The following is a 13129-nucleotide window of genomic DNA, read 5'->3' as shown; positions in this document are numbered from 1 at the left end:
GTCTTCCTGCTTGCCCCATGGCCACCTGCCCCCCCAGCCCATCTGACACACATCTGCTGTCAAACATCTGCTGGCCCTAATGACTCTGCCCGGCCCTAATGACTCATTAGGGCCCTGCTGGGGGCGGTGACCTGGGCTGCAAGGCACCGGAGCCCATCGCCAATCTGCCAGCCCAGCTGTCACCCCCGGGCACAGCGAGGCCACCAAAGCCCTCCTGCCACCACACACGAGGCTCTTGCAGCTGCAAACCCCTCCAAGAGGAGCCAACAGCTCCCTGGGGGTGTTTTTGGAAAAGGTTTTGGAGACTTCACTTGGCAAAGCCCCAGCCTTTTGTGCAGTGGAAAGAACCAAGCATAAAAACCGTGATGTCCCCTACTTTTATTTTATGTGTTTGTTTTATTTGGGGTGTTTATTTTCGAGGAGATTACCAGTAAATTTAATGTCAATACAGTTAATCCCCATATATATTTATTGAGGGCAATTAGCTGGCGTTTCTATTAAATATACACAATAGAGAGGTGGATATACAGTTTATACAGTATAATTAGATATATACACACACATAAACAGATGCATAACTCTGTCTGCAGCGTGTATGGGTGAGGAAGGACCAGGGTAATGTGCCATGACAATATTTATCTCACACCATATTTATACCCTGAGAGCTGGAGAAGCACAGAGGGGCTCCACAGAAACAGCCACAAGCAGAGCAAGTGTGGGAGGGAGATGGAGGCAGTGCCAGGGGGATTTTGGGGGAAGAAAAGGGGTCTGGGTCAGCAGCAAGGGCAGACTGAGTCATTTAGAGGGTCCAGACCAGAGGGCAGGAGCTGCTGATGTGGAGCAAGGGGCACAGGAGGTGCTTTGGGTGCATTTCCCCACTTTGCTCGTGGTGTTTCTGAGCATTTTGCTGTGACGGATAAATTCTCTTTGCTGTGATGGATAAATTCCTGTTGCTGTGGTGGATAAATTCTTGTTGCAGTGGTGGATAAATTCCTGTTGGATGTCCTGTAAACCCTGTGTGTGAGCAGGCACAGGGTGGAGGAGCCCTCCTGCCCCTTGCCTGGTGCCGGAGCATCCCTGGAGTGCAGCACCAGCCCCAGCAATGGGCAGGAAATCCTGGAGCCCTTCAGCACAGCCCCAGTCCAGTCTGGGTGCAGGTGTGGGAGCAGATGTTGGAGGGAAAGGCAATCTCTGAAAAGCAAAAGCTGCCAATCTCCCTTGGCTTTTTCTCCAATATTCTTCCCCGGGTGAAACCCTGCCCTGCTCCAGCTGGAGTCTCAGTGGCTGGGGATGTGTGGTGGGGAAGTGGTTGGACGATTTTCTCCTCCAGCCTGGCAGCTGCCCTCTGTTTGGAGTGTCCACCAGCCTCTCCAGAGCAGAGAGGCTGAGGGAGATTTGGCATTTCATGGTCCTGCAGCTCTCAGGTCCTCTGGAAGCACAGGACAGCAGCTCGGTGAGGAGAATTTCCTTCATTTCCCACCCCTCCTTGAGAAGTGCCATGAGATGTGGAGTCAGACAGCATTTCTAACCTCATCCCACCAGGAAGAAAAGACACTTTGGAGATGGTTTGAGACAGATTTTTAAACTCAGAAAAATCTTACCCCTGTGGAAATTTTCACACCCTTATCCCAGCTCCAGAACGGGTACAAGTGTTTGAGCAACGTGCCTCTCCCCAAAAGTCCACCCCTTACCTGGCTACAGCCAAGCCTGGCACTCTGCAAGCCTGCAAAAGCCTGCAGCATTTGTTAAACATCCAAATTATAGTTTATAATTATAGTTTACTAGCAGGAATAAAAACGAACACTGTTATTTCCCCTGTTCAGCCTCCCCAGCAGCCGTTCCCACTCGTGCTGGAGCTGCTCAGCTGAGCAATGGGAGCTGCTCATGGGTGTGCTCCAACCCCATCACCCCAAACCCTGTGAGAGCAAAGAGCCTCCCTCTCTCTGCATCCAGAACCTGTGGCCCATCCCAGACTCAGTCTGAGGGCTGACCCTTTCCTGCTTTAAAAACAAAGTAAATTTATTCCTTTTTGTCCTCCTTCCACCTGTTCCTTCTTGGCTGCAGCCAGCCTGGTTTTCAATCACCAGGAGCTCTCACTGTGGGCTGCACAGGCAGTGTTAAAATCCTGCCTGCAGCTACTCCTGGTGCGAAGCTGCCTCCAAAACACTCCCAGAGTCCTCAACATTCCTCCTTCCCTTTGAGCTTCTCCAGCACTGTCCCAAAGATAAATGAGTGGCTGAGTGCTGGCATCACTTTTCTCCCCTCAGCTCCATATCCTGCTCCTCCAGGGCAAGGAATGAAACCTCCTCCTCCTCCTCTTCCTCCTCCTCCTCCTCCTCCTCCTCCCTCCCAGTTCTGCTCAGGGAGTTTGATTCCCAGCCACTATTTCTGGCTATTGATTCCTGCACTCCTCACTGCAGGGGGAAGTGACCTGTAACCAGAGCAGCAGTGCTGGGTTTATCAATCTCCTTAAGATAATTGGGAACACGGGAAGGTGGAGAAGGGAATAAATGGTGGGAGTGAGAAGAGTTTGTTTACCACTCGGTGGGGAAAAGCAGAGCCAGCCAGGGAAGCTCTGCATTTCATCATGGCAAGCCTGGAGGAGCTGGCTTTGGATTCTAGATCAGGATTTGGGAATATCTGTCCTGGATTCCTGTCCCGTTGGGATCAGATGCCGACTCTTGCCTTAGAAAGGTCTCCTTGCCTTGGAGAAGACATGCAAGCCCAGCCTGGGGATGGAGAGGTTGGATAAGAATTGTTGTGACCAGTAATGGATCCAAAACACAATCAATTCATTTTTCAGGCAGAGCCTGGGTTTGGAAGGGTTGGGTAAGAATCTTCGTGACCATTAACAGATCCAAAACACAATAAATCCCCTTTTCAGGCAGATCCCATCCCCACAGCCCAAAGCAGCCCCTCTCCCAGTGCCCTGCTGAGGAAAGCACTGCTTGGCATGCTCAGAAGCAGCCCCAGAGGAATAATTATCATTTTGGCCTCTTTGCTATTGAGATGTTGCCTGTAATTAACTCCCACCCTGGGAGCCAGACCCCTCCTGGGAGCAGGGCTGGGTCTGGGACTGGCTGGGATCAGTGCAGGGTTCAGTTCCACGGATCTCCCCCAAATTGTGGTTTAATTGCTGTAAGCAAACTCGGCAATCTGAGGGTGATTAGATGCCCCAGTGCTGCCAGAACAAACCCCCAGCTCCCATCAGCATCCTGGGGGCAGCAGGTCACCTGTAGGTGTGTTCAAAGCCCTCGTGGTGCCCTTGCACAAACAGATTTCGAGAGTGCACGAGGTGGCTGGCAACAGAGAGTTAAAAATGAGAATTAAACCCACATCTCCTCAAGGCTAAGACAGGGCCTTACCCCCAAATAATCACTTTGCTGCTCCTCCATGACCTCTCTGCGATGCAAATAGCTTTGCAGTGGAAGGGCTAATTCATTCTCACAGCTAAAAATGATCATTGCTGCGAGAAAGTGTTCTGGGCGTGCATCCTTTGCGCAGCAAATAGCAGTATTAACAGGTTCATTTTCTCCCAGCAATGCTATCAAAAGCTCTTTAAGCTGCTTCCAGCACACAGCACAGACGCAGCAGCCTGCAAAAGGGGTGGGAGATGTGATTGCAGGCAGACCTCCCGCCTCAGCCTGCAAAACCAGCCCAGCCCCGTGCTGGGAGCATCCAGGAGAGTCCCTGTCCCCTCCTGAGGTGCCCCTGTCCCAGGGATGGCTCCACTTATGGCTTCCCCATATTTGGGGAATTTCTGCTTTTCTGGAGACCAGCAGGCAGCATTGGGAATGGGCTGGGTTCCCTGGACAGGACAGTTCCATGTCCTCCTCCCCCAGCTGATTTTGGGGTTGTTGGGCATCGTGGTTTGCCTGCACTCAGTTGTCACCTGCTGCTAATTGGTGTGGTTAATTGGTGTGGTCCCAGGTCTAAACATCACATCCCACCTCGGTATCTCCAAGCTCTGGATGGAGGCAGGGTGTAAATCTTTATCTCCTGCACTTTTCCTGGAATAGGAAGGAAAAAGTTAGATGAATCCCTGAAATTATTGGATGGATCACTGCCAAAAACTGGGAGGGAAACATGAGCAGCTGTGTTTATCCAGGTACAGCTACAGGTGCTGTAACTCAGGTGTGGCTGTGGTGCTCCAGCTCAGGCAGGTTTGGGGATTGTGTGATAGATTTGATTTGGGGCTAATTCCAGCTGCTTTTTAGACATCTTCCCAGGGACTCCCTGACTTTTGTGCAATGCCAAGCTCTTGAGAAGCACAGAGCAGTTTGGGTTGGAAGGGATCTAAAAAGGTGCTCAAGGCCAACCCTCCAGCACTGAGCAGAGACATCTTCACCAAGACCAGGTTGCTAGAGCCCTATCCAACATGGCCTTGAATATTTTTAGGGATGGAGCATCCACAGCCTGTCTGGGCAATAAAAAAAAAATGCTTTCCTTAGATCTAATCTCGATTTCGGCCTTGAATATTTTCAAGGATGGAGCATCCACCACCTCTCTGGGCAATAAAAAAATTTCAGGAAGGGACCATCCACCACCTCTCTGGGCAATAAAAAAATTTCAAGGATGGAGTATTCGCCATCTCTCTGGGCAATAAAAAAATTTCAAGGATGGAGCATCCAACACCTTTCTGGGCAATAAAAAATGCTTACCTCAGATCTAACCTCGATTTCCAATTTAATTTAAAGCCATGCAGAGGTATATTCCATTACAGGATGGCACGTTAGGGGTTCGAGGCAGGGAGATGAGGGTTTGCAGCAGGAGGGGGCACTGGGCTGAGCATTCCCAGAGCCCAGGGATGTGCTGGAAGCAGCGGCTGGCTCTGAGCAAACGCTCTCCAAAGGTCGGCAGCGCTGCTCCCTTCGCGGGAAAGCCCACACGCCTTCCCCATGACAACCTGTTACACGCTCCAAAGAGAAACAATATTGCTCTTTTTTTTTTTTCCATTAATTCCTGGGTTGCCTCTTGCGTTCAGCGGAGTTGCTGCTTCTGCCTCCTCAAATCCAAATCGAGGCATTTTGGGGAGATGGGAATTGGTGTTGAGCCCGTGGTGCTGTGTCAGGAGATGCTGGGCAGAGCTTGGCTGAGTTTTCTTGGCATTGCTGGGCAGGAGCAGAAATGGGGAGAATGGAAAAGCTGGGATCAGATAAATCTCTTGCTCCAATTTTATACCACAGTGATGCAATTGTCAGGAAAATTAATGCACAAACACCAGAGGTTTATATCCAAAAAGGAGACAGAGGAGTCCTGGAACTTGATTCAAATAAAGGGAGAGGCCATGGGGCATTCCTCTGGGGTCTCTCCAATTTTTGGAGGACGCAACCTCCTTTTTATCCCAATTTCCCAGCCACATTTCCCTCTCCCTTACCTCATTGGCTGAGGTACTTGAGAGGTACAGACTTCCCAAAACACCAAATACATCCCCTTCTAATATATACACCCCCCACACACAGAGCTTTTATTTTCCTGTGTCAATTAGTGGAATTCCTATGGAATTTATGGTTCTTCCCACTGTTTCTTTCATCTCTCAGTATCCAATTTTATTTCTCAGCAGACCCACAGTTTACTTGTAAAGACAAATTTCTCTCATTCCTTTCACAACCCCGGAGTAACCTGGCAAGAAAGCAGGAGCTGCAATTCTATGGGAAAATTGGGTAAAAGAAGGATTATGGAGAATTGAGTCACAACGAGGATGGAGATGTCCCTCTGTCCTCCACAGTGTCCACCTGGCACAAGGAGCAGCTCCAAGGCAGGAAAAGGAGCCCAGCACCATCCTGGGGCTCTCCATGGGACAGCAGTGCCCAAACCCAGCCAGCCCCACACCCCTGGCTCCAGGGGACATTTAATTGTCCCTTATCTCAGGGACAGCCTGACCCCAGAGCATCCCAAGGAAGGGCTCGAGTCAAAACCCAGGCTGCATTCCTGGATCCATCACACGCCCCCTCAAGCACCCTGGGCACACTGCTGAGGCTTTCCACAGCAAAGCAGCACTAACAGGCCTGGCCTACTTTGCAGGGATGTTTTGAAGACAAATTTGTGATTCCCTGGGGAAAAGGGACTTGTGGAAAACCTGTTCACACACCAAAACTGGGCTTAGCCTCCCTGTTTGTAAATGACTTGCTAAGGAGGCGTCTCCAGGGAGAAACTTGCTTTTTCTTCCTTTCTTTTTTTCCCTTTTCTTTTCTATTTTTTTCCCATGAAAGAAAAAAACCCCATCAAGATAAATTCCTGGCTATCAAATCAAAAGATCTTCGGTAACCTCTTCGGCTATTAAAGTCAAATAACGATCATAATGAGCACTGCAGTTCCACTCATCTCAGAAGATAAAATAAGAAAAGCCAGGCCAATTTCTTTTTGCTTGCCAGCAGATAAGAGCCTGACCCAGATTGGCAGAGCTCAGCTGCCTCCACAGCTTTGATTTTTCTTGGGGGAAGCTCAGTTCTGGCTGGGGGACCCCAACCCTGAGCTTTCAAACCTGGTGGAGACCCAGGTGTGATGGGGAGCTCCAGCTTTGCTCTCCCCCTTTTTCTTCTCCCTGAACACAAAATCAGTTTAAAGACTAAAGGAAAGGGAAAAAATAAAGCCCTGCTCCAAGCTGTGAGCGCTGATCCCTTGGGAATTGCAGCCTGAGGTGGAGAAAAACAGCAATTAATGCTTGGGAGAGGATGAGGTTTGTGCTGTCCCTCCGCTACCTTTACATTCATTATAGTTAAAAGTAGTTTCTGCCAAGCCTGACACTTTAGTATCACAAAAAGTTCCTTTTGTCACTTTTGCCCCTTCTTTTTGGCATCCCTGTGAGGGGGTAGCAGAGATGCAATGGGCTAAAACAAAGTGATCTGATTGAGTAATGAATAAAGATTAATGAATTTTTGCTACCGTCAATGATTCTATGGTAATTGCTTTAATATAAAATTATTTTCTGCTCCAAACTATGATTAATGATACCAACGGAGTATTTGAATCATGGGCCTTGTGTTTTTGGTAAGTTCACTGATTAAATAACTAATATAATAGTTTACTCTTAATTTTTCTATGGGCAGCAATCACCCACTAATTAATTGGGGCACCAGGGTTGAGCGAATTTATTGTTTAGTGTATCAAAACTTTCATCTCTTGACTCCTCACCAACACAATTTAAAGGAGCAACAGCTTCTTTTTCACAGTTTTTTAAAAATATTTTCCACCTCAGAAAAATGTTCATTAATTATATTTTCAGGTTAGTGGGAATTGAAATGGGGAACACTCATTTTAGGGCAAGATGGAGACAGAGTGAGCAGAGTTCTGTCCCAAAGCCAAGGGGAGAAGAAGAAAAAAGGATTTTTCACCCCATTTTGGGGCAAAACCATACTATTTAGTAAATGCTTCATGTTCATTAGACCATCCTGGACAAGGGGTCCTCATTTGCACCCCAAATTCTCCACACCTGGGAACACTTTTTGCCTCCTTGGCAGCCGAGATAAATCAGCCGAGGCCTCCCCGCCTCTGCGGGGTGTTAATGAAGCGTTTAATCATTTACTGTTTCTCTTGCTCTGCCTCCTTTTTATTTCAGTTTGCAGGAATCAGAGAAACACTGGAGCGTGGCAAAAGGCAGCTATTGAACGTCTGTGTCTGTTATTTGCCCCCATGATGGGGAATTAATTGCCTTTTGATTAATGAGCCCTTCAGAGCTGGGTCTGAGCTGGGATGAAGGGAAGGAGGAGAGAGAGAAGGGAAGAAAATCAGCAGCTCTGCTCCAGCCTTGGTGTTTTCTGGGCTGCCAAGAAGGGGTTAAAGAGCCAAAATCTGGATGGGGAGAGATGGTGGGAAGGCAGAGGGAGAAATCTTAGTCCTGGCATGTGTCAGAGGAGAGAGAGAGAGAAATTGAAGCAGCAGTTTTAATTCTGTGAGTGCTTTCACGCCCCTTGAATGGAGAAGGGGAAAATTATTTAATTAAAAATATATTTACTTTTAATGCAACCATCAATATTTCCATCCGTGCTGATTGTGGAGAGGGGTTGTGTGTTTGCATGTTTAAACACTTGGGAGCTCTGCCTCTCGCTGTTATTGCTCCAGTAGCAGCCAGAGTGAGCACACCCAGAACCTGAGCACACCCAGAAACTGAGCACACCCAGAACCTGTTCACACTCAGATCCTGTGCACACCCAGAACCTGTGCACACCTAAATCCTGTTTGCACTCAGGTCCTGTTCACACTCACCTGGATCCCTGAGCACACTCAGATCCTTGTTCACACTCAGATCCTGAGCACACCCAGCTCCTGAGCACACCCAGAACCTGTTCACACTCAGATCCTGTGCACACCCAGCTCCTGTGCACACCCAGAACCTGTGCACACCTAAATCCTGTTTGCACTCAGGTCCTGTTCACACTCAGCTGGATCCCTGATCACACTCAGATCCTGTTCACACTCAGATCCTGAGCACATCCAGATCTTGTGCACACTCACAGCCTGTGCACACCCAGCTCCTGAGCACACCCAGATCTCTGAGCACACCCAAATCCCTGCTCACAGTCCCCCAGATCCCCATGCACACTCAGATCCTGTACACACCCAGATCCCTGCTCAGATCCCCGAGCACACCCACCCAGCTCCCCTGATTTCCCAGCTTTGGGGCTGGGTCCTTGGCAATTCCCAAAGAGGATTCCCATTAACAGCCTCCCACCCTCTGATGCCTCTGGATTTCAGGTCCCCCGTGGGACTTTTGCTGTCATGACCTTGCTGGGTTTCTTTGTGAGGCACCAACAAACCCTGGGGTCCCAGTGCACCCCAAAATCATCCCTGCTGTGCTCCTGGGCTGGTTGGGTGCTGCTGAGTGAGGTGCTCCAGGTGCCAGGCTGGACCAGCAGGATCATCCCCTAAACACAGGAGCTGGGAGCTGCCCCTGCTGCTGTTCCCTAAATAATTTAGACAACGAAAAATGGCAGGATTCAGGGATTCTGCCAACAACCCACCAAGAGTTGCACAGTAAAGCTCCTTCAGATCTGTATTCCTTCCCAGTGTCCAAACACTGCCCAGATCCCCATTTGTTCCTACCCTACAGGACGGATTTAAAGGATTTCTCCACAATAGCCTTTAAATCTCCTGGCTGGACGCTGCTGAGTGGTGGCACACTCTGATGAGGCTCTGCTGGCCTGGCCTCCCCCCGGGGCTGACCACACAAGGACAGAGGCTTTGTGTGAAATACGGCTCCAAAAAGGGGAAACAAAAAGTTTGGTTTGTAGAGGAAACAAATTGCCTTTGTCAGTGTGACCTTGAAGCTCAGCCACCAGCCCAGTAGGAAGGCAGCTCCTGCTCGGATGCCATCCCTCTTCCCCTCTCCAAAGAATCTCCTGTCTCCCAAGACTGGCAGCATCATTCCTTATCTCCAAGGCCTGCACTGTGCTGCTCTTATTTTGTTGTTAATTTGCTGGTTTTCAGCATTTGCAAGGCCATGAGGAGCAAATCCTCCTTCCCTCAACATTGCTGTGATGACTCCCAGCCCCATCCTCGCCTTCCCACGGCTCCCAGGGATGTGGATCTGGGTGGGAATCACAGCTGGTGATGCCAGGAGGTTCCCAACTCCCATCCAGCAGCTCTGCCTCTCCTTGTGGATGCAGCTCACGGCTCCCTTTCCGCTCTCATATTTCAAGTGGAAAATTTGGTGAAAACAAAAAATTAGCAGGACATTCTTCGCGGAGCAGCAACAAGCAGCACAATCTATTAGTAACAGCCCTTTTTTTTTTTGGGTTTGTGCTCAGCACACGTTTCCAGCAGAGCTGCTGAGGGATGGAGCAGTCACCAGGAGCTGAGAGCCCGTGGATCTCCCTTCTCCTGGCAGCTCCCTGGTCTCAGCCCACCAGACTGGTCCCATCACTCCACATCTCCCTGAAGGCAAAGGTCGCTCCAGAGCCTCCTGTGAGACACAAACGCAATTTGCTGATTTTTCTGAAAATGCTGTTGAAATTATATTAATCCCTGGCTCCACAGGGAAGATCAAAAGAGCCAGGGAGGCAGTGTTGGACACAGAATGGAAATTGTGCTCTGCAGAGAGGAGAAAGGGAATTGGAAACTTCCTGGTGGAAGCAGCCGGGTATTTAAATCAACCCCAGTGGCGGCCAAAGTTGCCTTTGCTGGACCCAACCCATTGAGAAGAAATGAGGACAGAGAGCCCCAGAGGGTTCCTGTATTTCACTTCCTGAGCCATTTTGGAGACAACACTGCAGTCAACCCTTTGCCTTTTATTGCCACAGTCTGTTCCACTTCTCATCAAATCCAGCCCTGGATGTTTTTCCCAGCCCGTTGTGGCCCATCTGGTGTTTGTGTCGAGCTGTGCTCTGGCCCTGCCTGAATTTCAGCAGCTTTGTAGGATATCTCAGGTCCTTTCTCCTGTTTTCCATCCCTGGCTCTCAGCTCTGATTTTGGTTTTGTGTCCTCCCAAGTGCCGCTGGCCTTTCCTGGGGTGAGCCCTCTGCAGATCTAATAAACGTCTCCTCTCTTCCATCACTGGGGAAGTTAATTGGAATATTGAATCATAGCAGATGAAGAGAGACTCCTGTTAGACACATCCCTCCTTTCTGACAGGGAGCCATTGATAATCCCTCTCTAGGTACAGCCAAATTACCAGATAAAGCTGTTTCCCAGCGTGCTGAGGAGAATGTCACGGGGGGACAGCTTGGAGAGCCTCCCTGAAGGAAAGACAGATGACATCTCCTGCATCCTCCCCCAGCACTGTCCCTGCTACCCTGTCACTGGAGGAAATTAGATTGGTTTGACCCAATTTAGGCTTTACAAATTCATGTTGGCTGTGCTCTGTTCTTCCAGGTGCTTGCCTTGTTTGAGGCAAAGTCCTCCTCCCACCCCGCTCCCAAAGGCAGGTGTTGCCTTTGTCCTTTTCCACATTTTTGCACTGTCATCTTTTCAAATATTGCTGTGTTGGCTCCAAAACTGTGCTCAGTGGCTTTCCACGTGCCTGGGGATGGAGCTGGAAAATGCCTGAGTGTGCTCCAAACTCCTCAGCCCCTTCCCAGCCTGCTCCTCCTCAGGGTTAATTGTGTCAGACACCAACTCACAGCTGATCTGTTTAGTAAAGACTAAACTGAAAGAGGCTTTAGCCATCTCAGCATCATCTGGCACAGCCTTCCCTCTTCAGCCACTCTGACATTTCCAAACGGGATTTTGAGTATTTTTTTTCCAAATTCAAACTGGCTTTTTCAGCTGTTTTAAAATGTAAATCAATTTCTGCTTAAATAAAACAATGGAAGTGTTTTAATAGCCTGACTGCAATTGTTAGAATAAAATGCTTTGAAAGAGCAAAATGTTTCTTGCTACTTGTGATCAGTTTTCTTTGGAATGATTATTAATAGTGGGGCCAAGAATTGAGGGGTTTTGAAAGGAAAAAGAGTGAAACCCCCCCCCCAGATTTTTGTCATGTTGTTTCTCAGTAATCAGGAGCATCACACTCACCCTGCCAGGTGTTGGCTCAACCAGAGCTGCAGTTATTTTCCTGCAAGGTTTCCCTGGGCCAGGAAACTCTGGATTCTCAGATGTAACTCCATCTGCATCAGCAGCAATCCGTGCCTCCAGCCTGAATCCACACAGGCAGAATTGGATGGGTATTGAGCAGAAATGTGTCTTGTCCCACGCACAGCAGCTGAAAGCTGGCTTTAAATGCAAATGGGATGGGGAAGACTATGGAAATTCAATAGAGAAAGCTCTTTGGGGTTCTTCCCAACCAGCACAGATCATTAGGAAGAGCTCTGGCTGCCCAGAGACCTCTGGCAGGAAACAGAAATATGAAATCAGACCTTTCTGCCTCACTCCGGTCAAAGTCAGACGCATCGTGTGCATTGCTGTGTGAACTCACCTGCTTCAGCTCTTGTCCCCTCGTCCCACCAGAAGATCATTCCAGGAAACCTCTGCTCCAGTTCAAAGCTTCTCCTGCCTTCCAGTGGGAATTGATTTGTGGCCCGGCTCCTCTGATGCAAGCGTTGTCCTTTAAGTGAAGTAGCTCTGCCTGGCCCGTGCCTGGGTGATGGATGGAGCAGGAGCCTGTTTGCATTTCAGCTGTCTCCCACAACAGCTGCTGCTTCAGCAGGGAGAGGGATGGTGGTTATCTGGGTAAACAGCTTTCCCTTAAAAGGGATTATTTCCAAAAACACCCATCAGCTTTCTAAAATCAACACCCAAGCACTTCTAGTGGATTGGAGATATTCAGTGGAGAACAGAGTCAGGGGGTTCATACAAACAAAATGGTAACTTTTCATCCAGAAATTAAAGTTTCCATTTTCCCCCTTTGGTTTTCCCTGACCAGCCATTTGAAATAGGAAAAAAAAGGAATTGTTTAAGGTGATAAATCTCCCAGCAGTGCAGCCTGGCTGGGATAGAAAACTGAGATTCAGGGACCCAGGGTCAATTCCTACATCCCCCAGTGGTGGTCAATGGATGGCTTTGAGGCAGCCCTTTGCTCCCTGCCTACATCCCCCATCTGTAAAAGCAGGAAAAGGGAATCCACCCCATGCAGGGGAAAGGTGTCAGAAATACCTGTGGGGTTGTCTGAGCAGCACTCAGGGAGACAAGGAGGTGGGAATGAGGATTTCTGTGCCAAAGAGGTGAGGGATGAGGATGGAGCAGGGTGAGGATGGAGCAGGGTAAGGATGGAGCAGGATGAAGGTGGGGGAGAATGAGGATGGGGCAAGATGAAGATGAGGCAGGGTGAAGATGGATCAGGATGAAGGTGGAACAGGAGGAGGATGGGGCAGGAGGAGGATGGAGCAGGATAAGGATAGAGCAGGATGAGGATGGAGCAGGATGAAGGTGGAGCAGGAGGAGGATGGGGCAGGAGGAGGATGGAGCAGGAGGATGGAGCAGGATGAGGATGGAGCAGGGTAAGGATGGAGCAGGATGAAGGTGGGGGAGAATGAGGATGGGGGAGAATGGGGATGGGGCAAGATGAAGATGAGGCAGGGTGAAGATGGAGTAGGATGAAGATGGAGTGGGAGGAGGATGGAGAAGGAGGATGGAGCAGGATGAGGATGGAGCAGGATGAAGAAGGAGCAGGAAAGCCCAAGTGCTGCTAAGGGAGGGGATGGGAAGTGCAGGGAATAGACCTGGATGTCCTGGCCCAGAGCTGGTGTTGCTGGAC

At 49.4% G+C, this 13129-nt stretch overlaps 1 long non-coding RNA gene across 4 annotated transcripts; it reads right to left on the bottom strand.

Moving 5' to 3' along the window:
• Positions 1–379: 379 nt before the first annotated feature.
• Positions 380–12738, bottom strand: LOC135283541 (uncharacterized). Of its 4 annotated transcripts, none has more exons than XR_010349264.1 (3): positions 11852–12738; positions 11452–11649; positions 380–4010 (listed from the first exon to the last, which is right to left on the bottom strand). It is a non-coding gene; the product is annotated as an uncharacterized LOC135283541 (long non-coding RNA). The 4 variants fall into 4 exon arrangements; XR_010349263.1 differs by lacking the exon at positions 11452–11649 and having other exon boundaries at positions 380–2729; positions 3366–5111; XR_010349265.1 differs by lacking the exon at positions 11452–11649 and having other exon boundaries at positions 380–2729; positions 3893–5111.
• Between the last annotated feature and the right edge of the window lie 391 nt (positions 12739–13129).

Source organism: Passer domesticus, chromosome 19 (assembly GCF_036417665.1).
Source record: "Passer domesticus isolate bPasDom1 chromosome 19, bPasDom1.hap1, whole genome shotgun sequence".
NCBI classification, from domain to species: Eukaryota; Metazoa; Chordata; class Aves; order Passeriformes; family Passeridae; genus Passer; species Passer domesticus.
This window is presented reverse-complemented; position numbering and strand designations above follow the sequence as displayed.